Source organism: Chiloscyllium plagiosum, unplaced genomic scaffold (genome assembly GCF_037043375.1).
Source record: "Chiloscyllium plagiosum isolate Xiang-an unplaced genomic scaffold, Cpla_swu_hap1 HiC_scaffold_5, whole genome shotgun sequence".
Lineage (NCBI taxonomy): Eukaryota > Metazoa > Chordata > Chondrichthyes > Orectolobiformes > Hemiscylliidae > Chiloscyllium > Chiloscyllium plagiosum.
Genome location: NW_028270143.1, coordinates 63,214,736 through 63,240,875, shown reverse-complemented (window position 1 = coordinate 63,240,875; position 26,140 = coordinate 63,214,736). Strand labels below are relative to the sequence as shown.

General features: G+C 42.9%; 1 protein-coding gene and 1 pseudogene across 1 annotated transcript in view; both read left to right on the top strand.

Annotated features, from left to right (window-relative positions):
• LOC122550254 (contactin-associated protein-like 2) overlaps positions 1–26,140 on the top strand; it is a 2,045,475-nt gene that overhangs the window by 1,680,241 nt on the left and 339,094 nt on the right. The gene's annotated exons all lie outside the window — the stretch shown is intronic.
• Positions 439–24,634, top strand: LOC148149950 (uncharacterized; annotated as a pseudogene).

Here is a 26,140-nt window from a genome sequence, read left to right as displayed (position 1 = left end):
GGAATCAGCTCACAGATTGGTGCAGGCTGCATCACAAGCTTATTCACTCCTTCATTTAGAACTCACTCAGTTAATGCCTACCTGCTTGCTCACGCAACCCAGGCTCATGTAAGTGTGGGGGGGGGGGCGAGGAAGGTTAGTGGGAACCTGGGCACATGCAAAGCCTCTGGTGTTTTCAGGAAGGGCTACTAAGGAGGGGATTTAGATATTCAGAGATTCACTCACCTGTGGAGACCGAGACTGGAAGCCATTGTTTGAGGACCACTCTCTATGATAAAACAAAGAACTGCAGGAGCTGGAAATCTGAAACAAAAACAGAAATTGTTGGAGAAACTCAGTACGTTTGGCAGCATCTGTGGAAAGAAATCAGAGTTAACATTTCAAGTCACTTTATCACAGAGCACTCGCTGTAGCCTGCCATCTTGCTGGAAATCGAAAATGGACATTAGGAAGAAAATGTTTACAACCCCAACCAGAATGGACAGGGTATGTTCTTGACCTATGTGGGAAAAGACGACAGGGTCCACCAATTTGAGGACTTTGAAAGGGATACAACATTACATGTAGACCCATGTACTGAACAGGACACAGATCAGCTAGGCCCCTCATCTTTGGTGATCCAAATGCATTGGCTCGTTATGTGTTTCTCACCTCCCTCTCACAGACATTGCTCACCAACACTGTTGAACATTGTGGCCAGGGAAGGAATAGGGATGTTGTAGGACCAGGGTCAGTGGTGTCTGCAGCACCCATTTCACTGTATACGCCATGAAACACCTTGCTTCCAGATGATGCGGCAGGCTCACATCACAGACTTTCATCCATGGTAAATTATGTGGCCATGAAGTTACACCACACACTGGAACAAATACTCTATGACACTAAGGACATTCAGGGTTACAAAAAGGGAAAAACGACCAAATGTAAGGTCAAAGCAGTGCCATTTATTTTAAAAGTGACAGTGCATTGTCACCTATGCCACTAAATTGCCTTCTCCCTCTCAGTACATCTTTGTGGAGTCTCAGGTTCCAGCTGGGGTGGAGGGAGCCCCAACAGCAGGAAAGCCCATAAGTCCAGAGGTTTGGTGGGCAACCATGGGGTCATTTATGTCTGCACAGCCAAATATGCCGCAGGTCTTCTTGCCAGATGCAAGAGGACTGTTCTCAGCATGAACTTCGAAGGGTCAAATAGAGCAGGCAGAATGGAAGTCAGTGGCAGTACCACCTTTGGAGTATCCTGAGTGGAGACTCCTGAGGGAACTGTGTGTATTTCCTTCTCTGATTGGGTGCTTCCTGGAACCACACAGCCTCCTTGTGAGGAAGGAGCACCTCTGGAGGCAGTCAGACAGTCACATGATTGTTGCACCACTGCAGCTTCTGGGTATCCCACATACTCCTGTCTGCCGCTCCAGTTCTTCTCTGTACATGTGGATAAAATCCCGGATTTCCCACACCCCATGGTCTTCTCCTACCTGATGCTGAGCAGGTAACTGGTCTCTGAGAACCCTCAGAGTGCCAGTAGTCTAATGTGTATCTTCTTTGGCTGATGCAGAACTACTACAACTGTGATACTCACCAGCTTGTGCTCCCATACTTTCTAAACCAAATGTACTAAAGGAATCAGTATCCTAGCTGGTGAGGGTGAGAGGAGACAGCTTTGCCATTGGTTCCTCTAAGGCCTCGGCATTGTCGCCCTCAAAGGTAGAAGAAGTGTGTTCCGAGGAAGCTGGCAGTTTCAATGTGTAGGTAGTGAAGATGCTGGAGGGGACTGGAAGACAAAAGAGAAAAGGCATTGCAGCTAGTGGTTAGATATGGCATGCAATGAATGACACTGATAATTGGTTTAATGTGAGATTTCCAGGGAATAAAGAGTGATACTTACTCAGTTGCCAGGATAGATCCCGGTATTCTCCTGTGAGGGCTAGGATACCCTCCTCAGAGGGAATAAGGAGTCTAATGGCACGCCCCTCTGTTGGCCCACTTTGCTCTATTATGGGCTGTCTTCTCCTGGTAATGAGAGAAAGGGAGGAACTGAGTGAGATGAAATTGAGTGGTACAGCTGTCAAAGCTAGTGCAGGCTGTGTTAGTGGTCTCAGAATATGTTGGGTTGGTGGGGGGGGGAGGCGGTATGTCAATGGGGGTCTTCACTGTCAATGGGGGTCAATGAGGGTGGTGCCAGGGGACTGGAGAATGGTGAATGTTGTGCCCCTGTTCAAAAAAGGGAATAGGGATAACCCTGGGAATTACAGGCCAGTTAGTCTTACTTCGGTGGTAGGCAAAGTAATGGAAAGGGTACTGAGGGATAGGATTTATGAGTATCTGGAAAGACACTGCTTGATTAGGGACAGCCAGCATGGATTTGTGAGGGGTAGTCTTGCCTTACAAGTCTTATTGAATTCTTTGAGGAGGTGACCAAGCATGTGGATGAGGGTAGAGTAGTGGATGTAGTGTACATGGATTTTAGTAAGGCATTTGATAAGGTTCCCCATGGTAGGCTTATGCGGAAAGTCAGGAGGCATAGGATAGTGGGAAGTTTGGCCAGTTGGATAGAGAACTGGCTAACCGGTCAAAGTCAGAGAGTGGTGGTAGATGGTAAATTTTCAGCCTGGAGCCCAGTTACAAGTGGAGTTCCGCCGGGATCAGTTCTGGGTCCTCTGCTGTTTGTAATTTTTATTAGTGACTTGGAAGAGGGAGTCGAAAGGTGGGTCAGTAAATTTGCAGATGATACGAAGATTGGTGGAGTTGTGGATAGTGAGGAGGACTGTTGTCGGCTGCAAAGGGACTTAGATATGATGCAGAGCTGAGCTGAGGAGTGGCAGATGGAGTTCAACCCTGTCAAGTGTGAGGTTGTCCATTTTGGAAGGACAAATAAGAATGTGGAATACAGGGTTAACGGTAGGGTTCTTAGTAAGGTGGAGGAGCAGAGGGATCTTGGGGTCTATGTTCATAGATCTTTGAAAGTTGCCACTCAGGTGGATAGAGCTTGTAAGAAGGCCTTTGACGTATTAGCATTCATTAGCAGAGGGATTGAATTCAAGAGTCGTGAGGTGATGTTGCAGCTGTATAGGACCTTGGTAAGGCCATATTTGGAGTACTGTGTGCAGTTCTGGTCGCCTAATTTTAGGAAAGATGTGGAAGCTTTGGAGAGGGTGCAGAGGAGATTTACCAGGATGTTGCCTGGATTGGAGAATAGGTCATACGAGGATAGGTTGAGAGTGCTAGGCCTTTTCTCATTGGAACGGCGAAGTATGAGGGTGACTTGATAGAGGTTTATAAGATGATCAGGGGAATAGATAGAGTAGACAGTCAGAGACTTTTTCCCCGGGTACAACAGAGTGTTACAAGGGGACATAAATTTAAGGTAAAGGGTGGAAGGTATAGGGGAGATGTCAGGGGTAGGTTCTTTACCCAGAGAGTGGTGGGGGCATGGAATGCGCTGCCTGGGGGAGTGGCAGAGTCAGAATCATTGGTAACCTTTAAGCGGCAATTGGATAGGTGTTTAAGCTAGGACAAATGTTCAGCACAACATCGTGGGCCGAAGGGCCTGTTCTGTGCTGTATTGTTCTTTGTTCTATGTTCTATGACAGCTGGTAAAGGAAGATGTTCCAGTCAATTGTGAGAATGACACATCATGAGTGTGTTGCTCACCCTGGCAGAGCAGAAAAGGTCATTGATCGCCTTGCTGGCCCTACCTCTGGAATTTGGAGACCGCACTGACCGGGGTGATGCCCTCAGTCCAAACTGCCAGCTTCTGGTGTTGCGGCCTCCTCTGCTGATTCTCCACAAAGAGGACTCCTACATCATCCCTTGACCAAGACCTCCATGTCCTTCTGGGAGAATTGTGAGCTAACTTCCCCTTCGCCAAAATCTTCTGGAAACATTTTTGATTAAGAAGGGTCGTTTTGTAATTCTAGTGCTCATTTGGGTTAACAGTGGCATTTCAAAGATGATATGAGCACCAGGGACGCTGAGTGGCGAGTTGTTCTGGGAATGGAGTATAGTAAAATGGGACTAGGATTGGATATGTCGGATGCTGTAGGGGCAGGATAGGTCATAAAGGAGGTGAATTTGATAAGTAATGATGAGAAAACTTGTTAGACCTTTTGGTGATAAATCCCTCAAAAAACTTGATGCAGCTTGCACTTAGCAATAGAAAAATCAGCCATTAATGTCTCATGAATCATAAGAGCAGGTTCATTTAAATAAAAAAATTTATTTCAGCTAATCTAATTGGCTTATCATCAACTGAACTCAACAGTTCACATTATCCCCTGTCACTGGTGGCAGTTTTAGTTTCCTGAAAATGAATTCAGGAAGAGCATAATGGCCATAATAGATCAGAAATGTAAGCACTCCTCATACGTGAAATGCAGAATAAAATCATCCTTGTAGTGAGATTTATGAATTTTTAAGATAACATCATTTTTATGAGATATCCCTAGAATGTTCTGTTAAATATGTTATATCACAGGGTCTTCAAGTCTCCAGAAAACTGATTCTTAGTTTGTTTTTGAAAAGTTTAATGTTTGTCCCAAAAGAAATGCCAATCATCATAATTAAGAGTTCAAAGATTGAATTATTGAGGAAATAGAAATGTTAAATTTTCGACTTCTCCACTATAAAGTCCATTGTCCTCTGGTACAGAGAACACACTTGACTTGCCTAAGCATTGTTAGCTTTCAAACAAATTAGTAGGACTGAGACCTATGTGTGCTACTAGATTTTAAGCAGCTAAAACCATGTGCTCCATAGCCTATCTGTTTAGAAAGTTATCAGGAACCGCATCTCCAGTTCAGTCCTCTGAGCAATCATGTCACTGTCCATTATGTTATATAGGCTCTCTGTACTATTGCTCATTCTGAGGCAGATTTTCTGCCTCCATCTTCTTTCAGATTAGTGGTCTATAGGGACTGCTATATCTAGTGTGGTAAGGAAATTTATCTAATCTAATTTCTTAATCAAGATGTCATTCACTGAATGTTAACAATTAAGTATAAGTTGTGTTCATATTTGATTTGACTTGGTTTATTGTTGTCACATGTACCGAGGTACAATGAAAAGCATTGTTTTGCATGCTAACTAGATAAATCATACATTATATAAGTACATCAAAATAAAATGCAAAATATAGTGTTACAGCTACAGAGAAGGTGCAGAGAAAGATCAACTCTAATATATGAGAGGTCCATTCAGAAATCTGATAACAGCAGGGAAGAAGCTGTTCTTAAATCTGTTTGTATCTTATGCCGGATGGGAGAGGATGGAAGGGAGTATAACTGGGGTGGGAGGGGTTATTGATTATGTTCGCTGTTTTCCCAAGCAGGAAGTGTAGACAGAGTCACTGGAAGAAAGGCTTATTGTTTGAGATCCGACCCACTACAGTGGTGTCATCAGCAAATTTGTAAACAAAGTTAGACCAAAATTTGGCCACACAGTAGTGAGTGTATGAGGAGTATAGTAAAGGGCTGAGTACACAGCCTTGCAGGGCACTGGTGTTGAGGATTATTGTGGAGGATATGTTGTCACCTATCCTTACTGATTGCAGTCAGGAAGTCAAGGATCCAGGGTAGAACAGTGTTCCAGGTCTTAGAGTTTGAAGATGAATTTTGTTGAAATTATGGTGTTAAGGGCAGTGATAAAGTCCATGAATGGGATTCTGGAATTAGTATCCATGTCATCCAGATGTTCCAGAGCCAGGGAAATGGCGTCTGCCTTGAACTTCTTGTGACAGTCAGTGAATTGTGGCGGATCAAAGTAATCTGGGAGGCTGGAGTTGATGTGTGTCATTACTAAACTCTCGAAGCATATGATGGACATTGTCACACAGACCAAAAGAAAAACCCAAATATTAGGAGCTACTCCTCAGGATTCTGAGCTATTCTCTCTCCATGTCCATGTAACATCATCATGTTGGGCAGTGCTTAAATCACTCCTCAGCACTAACCCTTTCAGATTCTTACACACTCATACAACAAATCCCTTTGTGCTCCGAGTGAAATATTGGGCACACTTGGTGTAAATGATTTTATGGAAATTATTGTCAGTAAACTGACTGTGTTCACAATCATTAACTCTCTGAAACTGACCAGACAAATAGAACAAAGACGGGTTAACATGGGAATTCTAAATTCAAAATCATTCATTGTTCCTTCACAAGCTTCACATTGCCTTCACAGAGCTGGAGCAATCATCGTATTTTGATGTGGTGAGAACATTGCTGTTTCTCTGTTAGAAACCCCAGAAATGTTAAACTTTGTTCAATCAGATGTAATCGAATAATGATTATCACTAAATAGCAGATCTGACCTTAAAAAAATCATTTGATGTTGTGGAATGTTGCTAAATGTCACAATGAAAATTAATGACTATATTTGTTCAACTTTTTTTTAAATAATGCTTAAACTTTTACTTTCACCTCAAATATATGGTTAAATATTTATTCAATACAGAATCTTGAAATGATGATTTGAATTTGGTATATTTCATTTACTGGTTGTTCATTCCGCTATCTATGAGAATTATTTAAATGTGATTGGGTACAGAAAATATTTACAAGGATGTTGTCAGGGTTGGAGAGTTTGAGTTATAGGAAAAGATTTTTTTCCCTACAGTGTCAGAGGCTGATGAGTGACATTACAGAGGTTTATAAAATCTTGAGGGGCATGGATAGGGTAAATCGACAAGGTCTTTTTCCCTGGGGTGGTGGTGTTCAGAAAAGTTTATGGTTGGGGGGGGTGAGGGGAGGGAGGTGGGGGGGTTAGGATGAGAGGGGGAAGATTGAAAAGGGAAGAGACTTAAGGGGCAACTTTTTCATGCTGAAAGTGGTGTGTGTATGGAATGAGCTGCCAGAGGAAGTGGTGGAGGCTGGTACAATTGCAACATTTAAAAGGCATCTGAATGGGTATATGAGTAGGTAGGGATTAGAGGGATATGGGCCGGGTTCAGGCAGGTGGGATTAGAATGGGTTGGGATATCTGGTCAGCGTGGATGAGTTGGACCAAAGGGTCTCTTCCTGTACATTGCTGTGATTTTGTGGTGGGGTTGCTTCTTTTTTTTTGTTTATATTTTAACTGTGGAGTAAGAATAAAGAACGTTTTGCTTAAAACTTAGTAGTTTAATCAATCAAACCACACCTGGAATGCAGTGCCTTATCTATGCCTTTGAATCTTATTCAAAGGCATAGAGGCATATAGTTAGAGTCTAGGCTATCTCCTTGATATGTTTGGAGGAGATTTAGTCTGGTGCATAACACCTACACTAACTGTACCTTCCTTGCCCTACTTTGCTTCTTCATATTCCTTTATTATATTGGCTCTGACTTTCACTTCTTCCTGTTGTTTCTCAGTTAATCCCTTCTTCCAAAATCACACTTTTTAAAAATCGTAAACCAATCAACACACCACTTCCTGTAATGTCACCCTTTGTTTTCCCTGTCGGCAGTTCCCTCAGGCTTCTCTCTGCTCTGAAGCTGGAAAATATAGTCTTTCAAATGATAAACCCTGAAAAAGACCTTACAAATTCTGAGCTCATGAAAAGAAACAAATGACACCTCATCCATTGTGCACTGAGCTCCCACAGTTCACTAAATTTCCAGTGGCATACACTGAAATGGATTGTACCTGACTCTGGATGTACCTTCTCTCAGCTGCCCATGCAAAGTGTACTAATCCATTCATGGTTATCATCATGAGGTTTTTAAGGTTATTATGTTTTGTGACTGAGTTTTACATTTTGGGGAAATGAAGGGGATCATGTGGAATGCTCTGCAGTCTGCTTGCAATTTGCCTGAGTGGTTTACGTGCTAAAGATCAAAGGACAGCTTAATTGTTTTACCAAGAAGAAGATGAAAAGTATTTGTGCTTGATGACAATGGCAACAGTTTCGGAGTTTACCATGTTGATTCTAAGTATCTCAATGTTGTTAAGAAGATCATGCTAAATCTTGATATTTTATCTGCACCCAGTTGGCAGAGCTTCGAGGCTTCTACTCATTCTGTCTGCTACAGTCTCTGTCTTCATTAACTGATGCTGCTCAAATCTGATGTGTGGCTCACTAACTAATAACCCAAAAACCTGTCTTGGTTGCCCCAACAAAGTGTATGCTTTAGAATATGTGGACATTTTGCATGATGAGTGATCTCCTGAGAAAAGTCTTTATCTTCATTCAGCAACTCCTCGGTGATGCATAAAGGACCTGATAGAGGTGAAAGGCATAAATTAGAGCTGTTGAGTTGAAAAAGCTTGAAGTCACAATTAAGGAGATTGTCATATTTCAAAAGCTGCTATTAAGATGTCAGCAAGAGTGACTGTTACGTGTGATGTGAGCATAAGAGGTACAGTTAGTAAGTTTGCAGGTGACACAAAATTTGCAGGTATAGTGGACAACAAAAAAGGTTACCTCAGATTACAACAGGATCTGGACCAGATAGGCCAATACACTGAGAAGTGACAGATGGAGCTTAATTTAAATCAATGTGAGGTGCTGCATTTTGGGAAAGCAAGTCTTAGCAGGACTTATACACTTAATGGTAAGGTCCGAGGGAGTGTTGCTGAACAAAGAGACCTTGGAGTGCAGATTTATAGCTCCTTGAAAGTGAACCTGCAGGTAGATAGGATAGTGAAGAAGGCGTTTGGTATGCTTTCCTTTATTGGTCAGAGTATTGAATACAGGAGTTGGGAGATCATGTTGCAGCTGTACAGGACATTGGTTAGGCCACTTTTGGAATATTGCATGCAATTCTGGTCTCCTTCCTATCAGAAAGATGTTGTGAAACTTGAAAGGTTTCAGAAAAGATTTACAAGGATGTTGCCAGGTTTTGAGGACTTGAGCTACAGGGCGAGGTTGAATAGGCTAGGGTTTTTTTCCCTGGAGCGTCAGAGGCTGAGGGGTGACCATATTGAGGTTTATAAAATCATAAGGGACATGGATAGGATAAATAGACAAAGTCTCTTCCCTGGGGTGGGGGAGTCCAGAACTAGAGGGCATAGGGGAAAGATATAAAAGAGACCTAAGTGGCAATTTTTTCACGCAGAGGGTGGTGTATGGAATGAGCTGCCAGAGGAAGTGGTGGAGCCTGGTATGATTGCAACATTTAAAAGGCTTCTGGATGGGTATATGAATAGAAAGGGTTTGGAGGGATATGGGTCGGGTGCTGGCAGATGGGACTAGATTGAGTTGGGATATCTGGTCGGCATGGATGAGTTGAACCAAAGGGTCTGTTTCCATGCTGTACATCCCGATGACTCTATTACTCTATGTGATATCCAATTCTGGGAAATCCCCATCTCTCCACCTCCACTTGTCTTGCATCTTGACACTCTACTGATGTCGAGTGAGTCTTCTCCTCCAACGATTACAGTAGCAAATAAGAAATTGGGACAGGCACCCCAGTATTCTACCAACGCCTAGTGTGTTGCATTCTCATCCAGAACTGGAGAAAGATCAAAGCCAAGTGTCTAAAATGAAAATGTCATGAGAGTATGGAATGTTAACATTTATGGAGCGTAGCTATGATGGACAATGTGAGATGCCAATAAGGTAAAGTTAATGACAGAAGCTGTTTAGGTGGAGATTTGAAGACTTGCCTCAGGAGAGAGAGAGGAATGGATGGTGGTGCAAGGTGTGTTGGTCTGAAGAATGTTTTACAAAAAGAAGTGCAGAAGTCAAAATTATGCAAATGGGATACTTAACTTTCCTGCCCTAATATGGTCAGTGAGTCTTTGTGTCAGTGTGGCAAGTTTGCCATGAATATGTTTATTTTCACATCCTTCGTCACTTGTAATCATGAACGTATACTTTCAGCTGTTCACAGAGAACAATATTGAACTGTAGGCTTTTATAGCCATCATTATGATCTTCAAGAACCAGGGATGTGAGGATGGTGGGAGTCCATCAGTACATTGCTCTCTCTCATTCATGGTATTTGTAGAATTGATCTTTTACAAGATGGCTTCAGATCCTGAGATTTCAGTGAGGTGCAGATCAACATCACACCAGGTTTTCTCTCATTGGTTAGGAAACTAGAAGAGGTATGCTGATGCCTTGGCCAATTTAAAGAGGAGTGACAAGATGTAATGTTTGTATCCCAACCTGCTCGTAGCCTGCCAAGCTGTGTTAAAATGCAGCCCTTCCTGTTTCTGAAGATTCGGCATGATAACATCGCCATGCCACCGCACCTGAAATGTTAACTCTGATTTCTCTTTACAGATGCTCCAGACCTGCTGAGCTTTTCCAGCAACTTCTGAATTTGTTTCTGATTTGCAGCATCTGCAGTTCTTTCAGTTTTTATTTAGTATCTTCTCTTCATAATGGTCAGGTTCGAGTTGTCACCGTAGATGTCTCAGTGTGCCTTCTTTAATATGTTTCTTCTAGTCTTCCAGAGTGCTCAATGCCATGCACCCTTGCACAAGATCTTCACAGTTATGAGGTCATTTGTCCAAGAGTTGTGCCAACAGAGAGATCTGTGTCCATGGTTCTTCTTATTAGTCTTTTATCCCTTTTTGCAACCACAGAAGTCGAATAACATTCAGTAGAAGCCATTCGCCTCAACTAGCAGTCTAGTTTTCCTTCTTCCTTTCAAAGCAAGTTGATGTGGTGTTTTTGTGTAAAATTACCATAATTTACTATCATGCTTCAGCTTTTTGCCATAAGGCCACAGTTACCCACAAGATCACACTTTTAATGTTTCTGATTCACCTGCAGCCAAGCAGGCGAATAATAAAAACTCTCAAACATGAAACCCAATAAATTAAATTTAAGACTGATGTTTAAAAGAAATCCCTTTGTGAAAAAAAAACAAACAATATCTTGGGTATTGCTTCAAAACAAGTAGGCGAGTTATAAACTCCACATTCGTCCCAGATTTAATTAGGTGATCGGGTCAGCAGGTGCTGAGATGAACCAAATGGCCTTTGTCATTTGTCTCTTGTGACTTGAGAAGAAGGCAACTTCTTGGGATGGCATGGTGGCACAGTGGTTAACACTGCTAGCTCACAGCATCAGGGCCTTCGGTTTGATTCCAGCCTCAGGTGACTGTCCGTGTGGAGTTTGCACATTCTCCCCGTGGGTTTCTTCCCACACTCCACAATGTGCAGGTTAGGTGAATTGGCCATGCTAAATTGCCCATAGTGTTAGGTGCATTAGTCAAAGGTGGGTTACTCTTTAGAGGGTTAGCATGGACTTGTTGAGCCAAATGGCCTGTTTCCATACTGCAGGGAATCTAATCTAATCTTAACAAACCAGCTGCATTAAAATATTTTAATGCAGCTTCAAACTACTATTTATATTTTTGTGTTTTTTAATTCCAGGTCAGGACGAGAGCATGAAGCCACACCGAAATAGTCATCGATGTACCAATAAAGCAGTTGTGAGAGGGGACCCGGGTAGGCCTGGAACAAGAAATGTTCCACATACCAATGAAAAGGCAGGCATAGCTAGGACCCATGCACGTACCCATTGCTACACCTTTGATTTGACAAAGGGTCAGTTAGACTCGAAACATCAGCTCTTTTCTCTCCTTACAGATGCTGCCAGACCTGCTGAGATTTTCCAGCATTTTCTCTTTTGGTTTCAGATTCCAGCATCCACAGTAATTTGCTTTTATTATTTATGTTTTCGTGATTGTAATCGAAGTCTATATGCAAAAATGATGCACAGCAAAGTGAATTTCAGTTATTGGGGAAAATACTGAGAATAAAATTAACACCAAGCTTTTCACATTTTTCACTTCTACTTTATATGTTAAAAACATTTTTGCAGATGTTTTATGGCAGGAAGAATTTGTATTTTAAAGCCATAAAAGTAGCTCAGCATGGGCTTTAATTAAGTTAGGTCAGCAAAGCTTCCAGCTCATTACTGATCATTAGGAGAGTAATCCCTTTATCACAGTAGCATTTATTTAAGATTCAGTCTATGTTTCATAGGCAATGGGTTCACCTGAAGCCAGAAATGGAGTGCATATATTTCACTAGAAGATAGATTGTAAGTACTGGACTGCCATGATATTCTGTGCTTAAAGTTTTTATTTCAAAAATGTTAATACAATTGAGAGTACTTCTTGGCCTGTACAATACTTGAAATATGAAATGACAACCCACAATCATAGCTTGTTTGCAAATTTATTTGGAACAATTTCTATTTTGCCCTTTGTTTCTGTGCAATGAGTCAAGTTTTTTTTGTTTGTATTCCAGTCACTTAAGTGTTTAATTCTAAAAGAGCGTGCTTGCAAGACTGAAACCATATTTAGAAGTCAAGGAAACAGAATAATCATATCTACGATTATGTAACATTTTAATTTATTTTTTAATCCTTTTTTCAATAAAGATGATAGATTGTTTGTGAACTGGAGACATTGGGATAAATCTTATTGGCTAAGTGCAAGTTGCATTGAATGTTTTGGAGAGATTTCTGTAAAATCTGGCAGGTTTTCTCATGTCATTTTACCAAACTATCTATCCTGTCCCTGTCGTGTCCCTCACATCCAATTTCAGCCCTATGTTTTCTCTCACTTAAGCGGACTGTGCCCAAGCCTGTGAAATAGTATCGGAGGCTGCCCTTGACTTGCTGTACTGAGACACCCTAAGCAAAGGTCCATTGACTTGGCTGAGGCCTGCTGACACCATGTCAAAATGCCTGCCTTTGTGTCTCTGCTAAAGAGCATGGCAATACAGAAATAATATGAGCCTCTGGCACTGACTGAGAGGTGAAGTGCACAAAGGCAAAGCAAGGTAGGGATGTTATAGGCAACCAGGTGGGATCACCATGAGCACACGAGAGCAAGCAAAGAGCCCAGAGATGCAGCCAGATCCAGTCCAAGAGTCAGGTCAATGTCCCTAAGCACATGCCGTCCTTACTTCAACATTCCAATTTAGTTGTCATTATAACACAAGGTGCAGCAGTCCAGTGCGGAAGCATTCTGTTAGTGGACTGGAAATGTACCATAAGGTTCGCAGGGGTGGCACATGTCAGATACCAATGTCTGTGGACAGTAGCTTGTGCCTGAGATGTAGGTACCCACTAGCCAATATGAGGTTCCTTTTAACTTTGCAGGAAACACTTTACAGCTGACATATTTGTATTTACTTGATAAGAATGGTCCATTTTAATAGGGAGATTAGTTTAACCTATCCCTATAGCTTGTTTACAGAATTTTATCAGGGTCTGTGCAATGTGGGCTATGGTGAAACACCTGGGAAAGGTCCAACAAAACTTATCTCGATATTGGGAGGAACTAGTTATATTTATCAACCGAATTTTGGGCATCAAGATGAGCTTCTCCATGGGCAGCAGTGAGTTGCTAGTGAATGGGGATTATGTCTTGTTGTTACTCATTAATTGCAAATCCTGCCCCATTAATATGCAGCCTCCTATTTTACCACCCACTGCAAACAAACTAGATGTAAAAAATTCTCGGCAAGAAAGTCAAAGCAGATATTTGGTGACCCCAACTCACTGTTTGCTCCTCCAGACCTCTATTTTGGACACCCAACAACAATGTCTCACAATAAGTTAGATATTAACAATTTGAACAAAGATGCTGAATGCATTGTTGCTAAGTTTGCAGATGACCCAAAGATAGATGGAGGCACAGGTAATGTTGAGGAAGTGGGAAGAACTTGGACCAGCTCAGAGAGCAGGCAAAGTAGTGGCAGATGGAATACAATGTGGAAAAATATGAGAAAGCATGAGAAACTTTGGTAGGACAAATTTTCTTTAAGGGGGAAAGGCTTCAGAAATCTGAAGCACAAAGGGACATAGGAGTCCTAGTTCAGGATTCTCTTTAGTTAACATGCAGATCCAGTTTTCAGCTAGGAAGGCAAATGCAATGTTATCAATCATTTCAAGAGGGCAGAGATATGAGATATGAGAGCAGAGGTTTACTGCTGAGGCTGTATAAGGCTCTGGTCAGACCACAAATGGAATCTTGTGAGCAGTTTTGGGGCGCTATATATAAGGTGGGATGTGTTAGCATTGGAGGGGGTCCAAGGGAGGTTTACGAGGATGATCCCAGGGATGAAGGGCTTGTCATAGGAGGAACAATTGGGGATTCTGGATCTGTATACAATGGAGTTTAGAAGGATGAGGGGAAATCTGATTGAAAGTTACAGAATACTGAGAGGCCAGGAGGGGGTGGACATGGAGAAGACATTTCCACTAGTAGGAGAGACTAGGATCGAGGGCACATTGTCAGAGGGAAGTGATGACCCTTTAGAACTGAGATGAGGAGAAATATCTTCTGTCAGAGGGTGGTGAATCTGTGGAACTCATTGTCACAAAAGGCTGTGGAGGCCAAGTCATTGAGTGTCTTTAAGAAAGAGATAGATTTTTGATTGATAAGGGGATGAAGGGTTACGGGGAGAAGGCAGGAGATTGGGGTTGAGAAACCTATCAGCCATGATTGAATGGCAAAACAAACTCAATGGGCTGAATGGCCTAATTCTGCTCTTACTGTCTTCTGATATTACAGTCAATGGGCAGCAACTGCATGAAGCCTTTGTTCATAAACGTGACCTTCCAAACCTACCAGCCTCTCAGGTCCCTCATGGAACCTCCCTGTTCCACATTTCAGCACTTTAAAGCTGTCCTTTGGGGCACACTGGCAACTAGGATTGCAAGAACGCTTTGTGCAGGAGCATGCACCCAACTCACAACAGAACTAGGCTGCATCTTAAAGTATTCATCTGCTCTTCTTGTGCTAAACCAACTTCCCTGCTTTGCCTTGCCTTGCCTCTTAGTGAAGACATGCTGAACCTAAATGATGCAAACCCCGAAGAGCAACATTATCATACATACATAGACCCATAGGCTTTGTAGGAAAAACACCTGCAGTTCCCAATCCTGGGTAGTCTTTGTACATTGGCTTGCTGTGTGCACTGCATCCAGCTGCTCCAAACATGGCTGACCATTTCATGCAAGACATGTTTGTTTTGCACATAGAGGCCTGTCATGCATTAGCACGGTGTGTCCACCTAGGGAAATGGTGCTCAGTTTCAGGACTGCCCTCCAGTGATGTAGTTGCTTGCATGTGGTGCAGCAACTTAACGAATTCAGACATTTGCCCATGGTACATCATGTGTGGAACAAGATAGCTGGCTTCCTTGTATGACAGTTGCAGTAGTGACACACAAAGAGTCAAGTAAAAAGACTACTGTATATGAAACAGGCCATATATACATTTTTTTTACAAATGTGAGCTTTAATATATCGTGCAATATCACCACCTGTGCTACCAATGTTCCCCCCAGTGATTTTCTTTTTCCTTGCCCTCCCATTATATCTCAGTGCAGTTTGGGGTTCCATAGCTGGGGTGGAAAGCTTGCCCTACAATGTTGCCTATTGACCTTGGAGGTCAGGATGGGTGATCTGGAAGGCCCAGACATGCTGTGTGTGACCTTGCTAGAAGCAAGAGTACCTACCTTTGCTTGAACCCCACAAGTCAAAGGGTGGTGAGCATGGTGGAGTTGGAAAGCCCTGGAGTGTTCCGAAAGGAGACTTTTGATGGGTCTCTGTATGATTCCTCTTCCAGCTGTGTGCCAACTGGCTCTACTCTGTATTGTTGTGAGGAAGGGGTATGGGAAGTGAGGTCAAGATCCCAGACCCCTTGCACATACCTGTTTGTGGCTCCTGTTCCTGCCTGTTCATGTGTACAAAGTCCCTGATTGCTGGCACTATGCTGCCCTTTCCTGCTGATGGGCTCAATAGAAGTTTGGTCTCCAGAAGTCCTCCAAGTGCCAGTTATTCTCCTTCTGTGGAGTGGTCTCCAGCTGGCACTCCCAATTCCAATTTTCCCACAGGGATGTCAGTATCTGAGTTGGTGGGGGTTGGTTGGGGTGTGTGAAGGGCGAGTGGGTGTTGGGCAGGAAGCCAAGATGGTGCTTCCTCTGAGGCCTCGGAGATCTATTGCTCAGAGGTGCTGAAAGCCGTTTCTTGCAGCTGGCACACCTGTTCCATGAGACAGTGGGCATTCTGCTGGTACCTGCAACACACAAAAGAGAGAAAGTATTTCAGCCAAGATTTAGAAGTAGTGTGCAATGAGTAGCATTGGGCCAGGGTTCTCTCCTCATAGGGAGTAAGGAGCCAAATGTCAGACACTCCATCACCCTTATTGGCTCTTCCAAATTTTGGGGGCTCTTGTAATTAGACTGTGTGGGCACTGAGTGCGGTGAAAGTGGGTAGTGCTGTGAGTGCTGAAGTAGATGGGGCAAATTTGATAAGGTGTCCTGAGTGAGAGAGTAGGCAATGCAAATGCCACGCAGGGTTCATAGGTTGGGTGGATTGGATGGGTGAGGAGAACTGAAGTTGGATGTTACATACAGTAAGTGACAGTCATAGAGCATGACCATTGTAGGGAGGTCAGTGCAATAGCTGAGATAGAACGTGTATGAGCTAGCAGGCAGTGGGTGGTGGTACTGACCCTGGTGGAGCAGCAAAGGTAATTGATCTTCTTCCTTCATTACTGTGCATTCCTGTGGATTGTGGAGACTGCACTGACCCAGGAAATGATCTCAGACCTGACCTCAGATCTGGTGTCATGGTTTTCTCTGCTGATTCAAGGGGAAGAGGACTGATCTCTTCTGACCACTCCAAGGTCCCTGAAGGCACTGAAAGTAAATTGCCAGTTTCACATTGTTAGATATCGCTGAGACAAATGTCAGGTCACTGTAGGTAGTCAGACAGTTTCTGACTACCAGCACTTGTTCACAGTGACTTTTTAAGGCACCAATGCTCGTGATGATAGGTGCCCCAGTGGCTAGAATCTCCGGCATTGGTGAGTGGGAGAATCAGGCTAGTATCGGGTGTAAGGTATGCCATAGGGGTGTGGTAGGTAGTTAATGAGGTAAATTTGGAACAGAAGTGCAAGAAAACCCACTTGACATCACAGAGAAAGACCCTCGAAAAATTGGCACTTGACCACAAATGTAATATTCAGTCCATCATTGGTGTGCTTTTTTTTTGATGACTGATTAATTAAAACTAGAAGCCCAATTCTTACATTCAGGCCAACAGAGTACAGTTTGACCATTAGCTTGATTGAAAATTTGCATTCAAGTCGCACTTTTCTGTTTCGGATATTTCAGTTCCATTGTTCCATATCACTAAAGTTCAAAGTTTGTGCGAAGATTTGTAGCTCGGGTGCTCGTTGTTGTGGTTCTGTTCGCCGAGCTGGAAGTTTTTGTTGCAAACTTTTCGTCCTCTGGCTAGGCGACATCATCAGTGCTTGGGAGCCTCCTGCGAAGCGCTTCTTTGATGTTTCCTCCGGTGTTTATAGTGGTCTGTCCCTGCCGCTTCCGGTTGTCAGTTTCAGCTGTCCGCTGTAGAGTTTGGTATATTGGGTCCAGGTCGACGTGTTTGTTGATGGAGTTTGTGGATGAATGCCATGCCTCGAGGAATTCCCTGGCTGTTCTCTGTCTGGCTTGCCCTATGATAGTAGTGTTGTCCCAGTCGAATTCATGAATTCGACTGGGACAACACTACTATCATAGGGCAAGCCAGACAGAGAACAGCCAGGGAATTCCTAGAGGCATGGCATTCATCCACAAACTCCATCAACAAACACGTCGACCTGGACCCAATATACCAACCACTACAACGGACAGCTGAAACTGACAACCGGAAGCGGCAGGGACAGACCACTATAAACACCGGAGGAAACATCAAAGAAGCGCTTCGCAGGAGGCTCCCAAGCACTGATGATGTCGCCTAGCCAGGGGACGAAATGTTTGCAACAAAAACTTCCAGCTCGGCGAACAGAACCACAACAATCACTAAAGTAATTTGTATTCTACTTGATATGCGAATGACCTGTAATTCAGCAAATATTGTTGTGAAGCAACATTAAATGTAAAGCCTAAGCTAGCCTGGTGTTGTGAATCTTTGTGTACTGTATCCACCAGGAGTTTACCCACTATTGCAAGAGGCCTTTGATTTGTATCCATTGGAGGTGGAAGAATCAGCAGGAATGCGATTGAAACAAATATGATCTTGAGAGGATTTGGCCAGAAGGGTGTCAAAAGAATATTTCCCCTTTTGCAATAGATTAGCACTAAGGGACGTTGTTTTAAAAGTAAGAGAGATGAATGGGACTTTTTCCTCTCTGAGAAATATAAGTGTTTGGAAAACTCCTCCCTGGAGAGTGGAGGAGGCAGGGTCATTGAATATTTTTAAGGCAAACAGAGAGATTCTTGATGAACAAGGGAGTCAAATGGTATCTGGGGAGAAGTTGGCGTTGAGGTCACAATAAGAACATGATCAGCGTTTGGCGGAGCAGGCTCAAGGGGCTAAGTGGCCTATTTTCCTCCCATTTCATATGTTTGTGTACTTTATAACGTATAAAATATTGTTCTGTCTCTGATTTGGAGCCTTGTTAGGGGTAGTCAGATAGTCTAAGGATATAAGTTTTAATTACTATCAATTCTGAATGCAACAGGAGGTTACTTGCTGAGGCAAGTGAACTTGGCAAATGGGGAGGGTCTCGGAAGTTTCTGGACACAATAAACTGAAATGAAATAAGTTTGGTTGAAAGATGACTTGATCACTTTGAAATGTAATGTTTGAAAATTGAATGTTGCTAAACTGATAACAAATTAATAATACATTCAAAGCATGCCAGGTTTCAAATAAAAATAGGGGTTTCCTACAGGTTTTGTTCAATGCAAGCAAACTTAGTCCAAAGAGTAAAATGCTCCTAATTCTTTTGATTTTATGAATTTATTCATTAGGAGCCATCTCTGAGCCAAACTGGTAGGAAGGGTTCTATCAATTTGGATTCCATTAGACCGTAAGACATAGGAGCAGAAACTTGCCCATCGAATCTGCTCCGCCATTCAATCATGGTTGGAAAGGTGTGTGGGAGGAGATACACAGGCAGGGTTAACCTCAAGTGTTGGAATTAAGTCTAACATGGCCACTGCAAGCCTTTTGACAAGAGATCCCTGCCCCCACCATGTCCCAATAGTGTCTGCAAGCAGAAATGCATTGGCTCACATTATTGTCTCATCAATAATACCCTTACTGGCATAGAATTCACTAAAGAGGAGGAAAACAACAACAAACTGCCATTCCTAGATGTCACAGTAGAGTGAACAGCCAATGGAGAACTTCTTAATCCCATTCTCCTACTTGTTTCCCTGTAATCCTTGATCCCCTTGATTCTCAAGAATCTATCTATCTCAGTCTTAAATATACTCAATGACTTGGCCTCCACAGCCTTCTGTGGCAGTGAATTCCACAGATTCACCACTCTCTGGCTGAAGAAATTTCTCTTTATCTCTGTTCTAAAGGATCTTCCCTTTACTCTAAGGCAGTGCCCTCAGGTCTTACTCTCTCCTTCCAATGGAAACAGCTTTCCAACATCCACTTTGTCCAGGCCATTCAGCATTCTGTAAGCTTCAATTAGATCCACCCTCATCCTTCTGAACTCCATCGAGTATGGAATCAGAGTCCTTAAATGTTCCTCATTTATTAAGCTTTTAATTCCTGGGACCATTTTCATGAACTTCCTCTGGACGTGCTCCAGGGCCAGTACATCGTTCCTGAGGTATGGGACCCAAAGCTGTGCACAATACTCTAATTGTTGTCTGACCAGAGCTTTATAAATCCTCAGAAGAATGTCCCTGCTTTTGTATTCTAGTCCTTTCGAGATGAATAACAACAATGTATTTGTCTCCCTAACTACTGACTCAACCTGCAAATTTACCTTGAGAGAAACCTGGACTAGGATTCTCAAGTCTCTTTGCACTTCAGATTTCTGAATTTCCACCCCATTTAAAAAATTAGTCCATGCCTCTTTTATTCCTACCAAAGTACATGATCTCACGCTTATCCATTTTGTATTCCATTAAGATTTGTTTTCTATCAGTTCAAAAGAAAATGATCATTTAAGACCTGATTTATCCCAGGTGACCAGTTGAATGCTTTCTTTTGTGCTCTCCTTGGTTTTCCCCTTAAATATCACAATGAACAGGAAGAACAGACATTTGGAGCTGGATTTAATGGAGGTGATGAGAGTCTCACATACTGGGTGGAGAGTCAGCAGGACGTGCACCTTGCCTCCTCTGGGGAAAGCGCTTCACTCGACAGTGGTTGGTCAACTCCCAGCTCAAGGATCTGGGGAAGGGGGCAGATAACCTGCCCACTGAGAGTTGCCGCCACTCAAAGGCAGAGGTCAGCACCTCTATTGAATGGCAGCATCATAGCAGAGTTGATGGCTGCTGATGGTGCAGCCTCCACCTTTGGCTACAGGCCAATGGTGGCAGTGATGGTGGAGATTGGGAGTCATAGAAAGGTGTGTGGGAGGAGATACACAGGCAGGGTTAACCTCACGTGTTGGAACTAAGTCTAACATGGCCAATGTAAGCCTTTTGACAAGAGATCCCTCCCCCCACCATGTCCCAATAGTGTCTGCAAGCAGAAATGCATTGACTCACATTATTGTCTCATCAATAATACCCTTACTGGCATAGAATTCACTAAAGAGGAGGAAAACAACAACAAACTGCCATTCCTAGATGTCACAGAGTGAACAGCCAATGGGGAACTTCAAACCAGCATCTACAAGAAAACAACACATATGGACTAAATACTGAACTACAGAAGCGATCATCCCAACATCCACAAACAAAGTAACATTAGAACATTATTTCAACAAGGCCCCACACACTGCAGCACAGAGGAACTATGCAGAGCAGAGGAAAATCACCTGTACAGTGTATTAAAAAATAATGGGTACCCAGACAACACAGTCCACAGATTTCTCAGCAACAACCCCAAACAAGCAGACAAAACACGTCCAGAAACCCTAGCCACTCTCCCTGACATGAAAGACATCTCGGAAATGACTGCCAGACTACTCAGACCTCTTGGCATCATGGTAGCCCACAAACCCACCAACACACTAAAACAGCAGCTAATGAACTTGACAGACCCTATACAGACCACGAGCAAAACTAATGTCATTTACAAAATACCTTGCAAGAACTGTAACAAACACTACATTGGATAAACAGGCAGGAAACTAGCCACTAGGATACATGAACACCAACTAGCCACAAAACAACATGATCCACTCTCACTAGCATCCTTACATACAGGTGAGGAAGGACACCATTACGACTGGGCGAACACATCCATCCTAGGACAAGCTAAACAAAGACACCCACGAGAAGCATGGAACTCCAACTGGAACGCTATCAACAAATACATTTTAAAATCACACAACACCAGGTTATAGTCCAACAGGTTTAATTGGAAGCTTCCAATTAAACCTGTTGGACTATAACCTGGTGTTGTGTGATTTTTAACTTTGTACACCCCAGTCCAACACCGGCATCTCCAAATCATAACGAACACATTGACTTGGTTCCCATCGACCACCCTCTGAGAAAAGGAATAGGAAATTACATCACCACAGGAAATGACATCAACAATCCAAGGAAACCTAAACACATAAATAGAAAGTTGGTCATACCACCAGTAGGTCATCCGAAAACTCACTGACGACATTACCCAGTATGATGACAAAACGTCTGAAAATGAACCTTCCAGCTCAGTGAGCAAACTTATGTCCTTTGACTCACCTGTCATGCCTCTTTCACGGTGAGCCTCCCAGCCACTCCTGTAATACCAGCAGCAGCAGAAGGAGCCTTGGAGTGGACTTTAGTTGCCCCTTGAATGACCTGAATTGGTGGAGAGATAAGAAACCAAACTCCAGGCTTTCCGATCATATATTTTATCAGGGAGGAGATGGGAAGGGCTTCTCATGAGTCAATTGCCCATTTGAATAATTAGCCATGACATGGGGTAGAATGTTAAATTTTATCCCTGGAGATGTATTTAATGACGGCAGTGGAAAAGGGGGCTGTTGCCGCTTGCCAGCTGGGGATCCAGAGAGAGACCTACGTCATCTCTTTTAAGGAAGTGTTTGACCAACTTAAGTGTCACTCAGATACTTAACCAGACTTCTCCTCAATCAAGGACCTTTGGGTTAGAAGTCCTGCCTGTCAAGAGCTGCTGGCCATTTAGAACCTGGCAGCTGTAGTGGATGGCCGCACCATTAAGAAGGGAGGTAGCAGAGTGATAATAATGGACAACCATCTATGCAGGAAATTTAGAGATACTGACCCCAAGAAGGGTTCAGAAAGATTGAGAGTAATTTTTAGTTTCAGTGACCGGATACTGCATACAAAATTAGATCAACTGCCTGTTATATTTTGTATATTTTCACCCACACTACTGCCTAACGACGGTAGTGCTTATATTTTCGCCAGCACCCATGATGTGTGTGTGCAGGTGTGAGACGCAGTGAAGAACAACAGATGTGTAAATCTTTATTCAATTTTCACCACCAGGAAGAAGGGGGAAATAAAGCACTTCACTCCCTGTGGTGTCCACCTCTCCCTAAACAGCTAGAGGGTGTTGGTAGACACCGCATGTTCCTTCTCTAGAGACATCTGGGCTCGAATATAACTCAACTGCCTGTGGTTAGCACTGCTGCTTCACAGCACCAGGGTCCCAGGTTCAATTCCAGCCTTGGGCAACTGACTGTGTGGAGTTTGCATGTTCTCCCCGTGTCTGCCTGGGTTTCCTCCAAGTGCTCCGGTTTCCTCCCACAATCCAAAGATGTGCAGGTTAGGTGAATTGGCCATGCTAAATTGCCCGTAGTGTTAGGTGCATTAGTCAGAGGGAAACGGGTTACTCTTCGGAGGGTCGGTGTGGATTTGTTGGGTCGAAGGGCCTGTTTCCACACTGTAGGGAATCTAATCTATATAGGTGTACACCACTTAATTCAATATCACAACTTTATGCTATTACCCAAAATCAGAACCATACCCCTTAACTTTTTTTGACAAAGACATCTCATTGTGACTGTGTAGATTCTTAAATATTCGCAGCTGTATCATGCAAAGCTCAATTCAACTTTTAAAAAATAGCAACTTAACAGCATCAAGGTAATTCCTCTACATAAACTACTTCATAGTTAATTTATTACAATCAGTTTGTCCTGAGGAAATGGCAGTCAGCACCATTGCTCTTGAGTTGAAGTACTTACATTTGTTGTCAAAGTGCACTTGAGTGGATTCTCTACGTGAAATACTTATTGAGTGGAAATTTTCTGTGTGCACAGGAACACTACAGCATCTAGAATCACTCAAAACAGAGAAAACACAACCATATATAGAAAAGCTAGAGCCATAGCAAAGAGAAATATAGAGCTCAATACCTTTTGTAAGCTCACTTCATATTGATCCATCTGACCAGCCCCATGCAAAACTGCCCGGTTATCAGTAGATCCTATGTTGCAGGAAAAATCATGCCCATACATCTCTATTTATATCACAGCCCTAAAAAGACCCATTTGCATATTTTTTGTCCAATTATGTCTAACTTCATTAACTCAGACAGTGTGAATGAATTATGTTCTGTGATATTTTTGACCTTCATACAGTTATATTTAACTCAAGCTTACTGCCACCATTGTTCCCTACATCTAATGCATTTTCCCATGATAATGACAAATCAGCTCTGAGCCTTATTCTGCTGACAGATCATTACAACCTACAGGCCACCCACAAACCATAGGAACTATCAGTAACCTTCACTGAACCTACTGGTTACTAATCCCAATGGTTTGAATATATTACCTGGATTAAAAATAACAGGAGAATACTCTGGAGTCTTCTCTCACACCACTATCAACTGAAAAGAAAGAAAACCCCAAGGAAATTCCCTGTAACAAAATGAGACCTGTCATGTGGCAGTCATTCACAGTTCATTAGGAAGCAGCATCTATTACTCCCTGGAGCTATTGAAGCAAGTGAATGGACTGAGAGCAGAAAATACTGACCTGTATTTGGCAACAAGACTAACAATGAAGCTAATAACATACATTTTAACTAAACAGTAAATTGGACAGCAATCTTTGACACTAGCAAACGAGCAGTCAAATGTGAAAATCTAAAAGTTGCTGTTTGAATTTTCTTTCTCCGCCACAGATTTTGCCACATTGGTGTCTGCTAAGAGATTTAACATTCAAACATTCAAACATATCAACGATGTGAAGTCGCTGGACTTGCTCATTAGGGCAAGTATACTAAATGTTAAAATAAAGTTTAGGGCTCAACCATTAAAGAGCAAGCAAATTTTGATATTGTGTTCATTCTTAAATACTGCCAAAGAACCTCTATGACAGGGAATGTTCATTTTTAAAAATCACCTTCCTGTTCAGACTTTAATTAGTTTTGGAAATTCTTGAAACTTAAAGAAGAAGTGACTGTCTTAAGCTTCCTCTGTCAATCCCATCTTTCCTTCCCTAACTTTATTTTCCCATTTGTACATGATTTTAAATTGAATTAAATATTTTGACTTTTCTTCCCCGGTCTAAACTCTTAGTCTTGTAGTGGTCTGAGTGATGTGAGCAATAGCAAGATTTGTGGCCGAATCAAATGGGAAGTACAGCATCTCAGTGCCTACCTTTTGCTTTTCACAAGTAATCTGATGATTTCCTCACTAGGCAAGAGCAAGTTGCCAATTATGAGAGATTATTGCTTGTTAAACAACTTGTTGATGGCTCAACTTGCCTCATGAATATTCAGGTTTTGATCCTACCAAACAAGCTAGACATCAAGAAAACTCGGCGTTGAAACCAGAGCAGGTATCTGGTGGATTCAACTCTCTGCTTGTGTTGAGCAACTTCCATGTTGCTGATGAATAAAATGCAGCTTGACACACAATCCATGGATACCAGTTACCCATTCCAGTTATCCACATCCAGCATCTGATAACTCCACACCATTATCATGCCACTTCACCAATACATTTGCCTGCAGTTTAGGAAGCACAGACTCACACTGAAGGGCACACAAGGAGCTAGAATTAAAAGGCTGCAGCTGGAAACTCTGCATGTATTGGCCATGCACCCAGCTGAGAGATTGTTCCAGGCCGCATTTGAGGACTGCTTGCTTGCTCTCTTAGCATTCACTCGCTTAGTGCCTATCTAAATGTTGGCAATATTCATGCCTTGCCTTGCTGTGCTAGAGGCTGGGGGTGGGTAAAATCATCCTAATGTACTGCACACTGAGATATCTATCTCCCACCTATAGCATGTGTCTGTACAGCAAACACACTTTCAGAAACACACTTTCAGACACTTTCACACATTGGAAACTAGTGGGGGCCAGTTGTTAGTCCAGTCAAGCAGGGTGTTTAGGAAGGTAGCAGTATCAGTCATGGGCACAATCTGCGCACATTTCAAAGTTTTGCCACAGTCAGACATCTGCTTCAGATGCTCATGGTCAGGGATCTGCACAAGTATAGTCTAGGTGAAGGACAGCACTCAATCGTATAGGACCCTCAGATGCAGGCAGGAGAATTGTGTGCTGTTAGTTAGGGAGCTGCAAACACAGCCGTCAGCTGTCTGGCCAATCATTTCTAGAGATGCTCATCAAATATACACAGATCTAAGGTGCATGTTGAGGTCCATCTATTAAACTTTCAAGAAGGTGCAAAGCGTCCTGTAGGAGCAGAGGGGACATCATTGCCAGATGGGGCAGGGAGTCAAGACTCATGGAGAATACAGGGGTATGAATAGAGATGGGAGACAAGAAAGGTTGAATAGAGTCATAGAGAGATGTACAGCACGGAAACAGGCCCTTCAGTCCAACTCGTCCATGCCGACCAGATATCCTAACCTAATCTAGTCCCATTTGCCAGCACTTGGCCCATAACCCTCAAACCCTTCCTATTCATATACTCATCCAGAAGCCTTTTAAATGTTGTAATTATACTAGCCTCCAGCACTTCCTCTGGCAGTTCAGTCTCTCCATCCACCCTCTGCCTCTTAGGTCTCTTTTAAATCTTTCCCCTCTCACCCAAAGTCTATGCCCTCTTAGTTCTGGACTCCCACACACCAGGATAAGACCTTCCTTATGATCCTCATGATTTTCTTAAGCTCTACATGGTCACCCCTCAGCCTTCAAATAGTAGGCATACAAAACAGCATTGGAGGACATGGTAGACTTCAGAGTGGCGGAAGTGGTTAATGGCGTTTGACACCACCATGGCCTCTCAGGGATAGCATAGAGGAGCAAGGTAAATATTATTGAGATATAATGCCCAGGTTCAGGAGCGGAGAGGACAGTTGTAAGCGA